Consider the following 507-nt stretch of genomic DNA (forward strand, 5'->3'; position numbering starts at 1 on the left):
TAAATTACTTTATTTTGCTGAGATCCGTCCCGATTTTCCCATTAAAAAATACTGCCTTCCGCCATTGCAATTTTATTGCATTCCCAATCTTTATGGCGAAACATTTTTTCTTTTCCTTGCCGGACACGCTATTGGGAGAGTTATTGTTATCAGGAAAAGCAATATGTCTGTTATTGCAAGCTCCAGAACGGGACTGCGAAAGGAGAGAGACATTCTCTACCAGCAATGTTGCATGCGTGAAAAAGTCATTAAATTAAACCGCTTTCAATCTATCTTGATTGAAGCCAAACTTTGCTCTGAAAACCTTAACTTGCTAATGAGTAAAGCGAAACTTTTTATGAGCCCCCTCGAAATTGTGGATAGCGAGAGGAGGAAAAGAGGGCAGGGAGACGGGGAAGGGAAAGGAGGAGGAGGACAGACGAAGAGAAAATGGCGAGGGAAGAAGGGGGAATCGGGAGGAAGAGACGAGAGTAAGACGAAGGAAGAAATGGGGAAAGGGGATATATT

The sequence above is a fragment of the Penaeus monodon genome, chromosome 29 (genome assembly GCF_015228065.2).
Source record: "Penaeus monodon isolate SGIC_2016 chromosome 29, NSTDA_Pmon_1, whole genome shotgun sequence".
NCBI lineage: Eukaryota > Metazoa > Arthropoda > Malacostraca > Decapoda > Penaeidae > Penaeus > Penaeus monodon.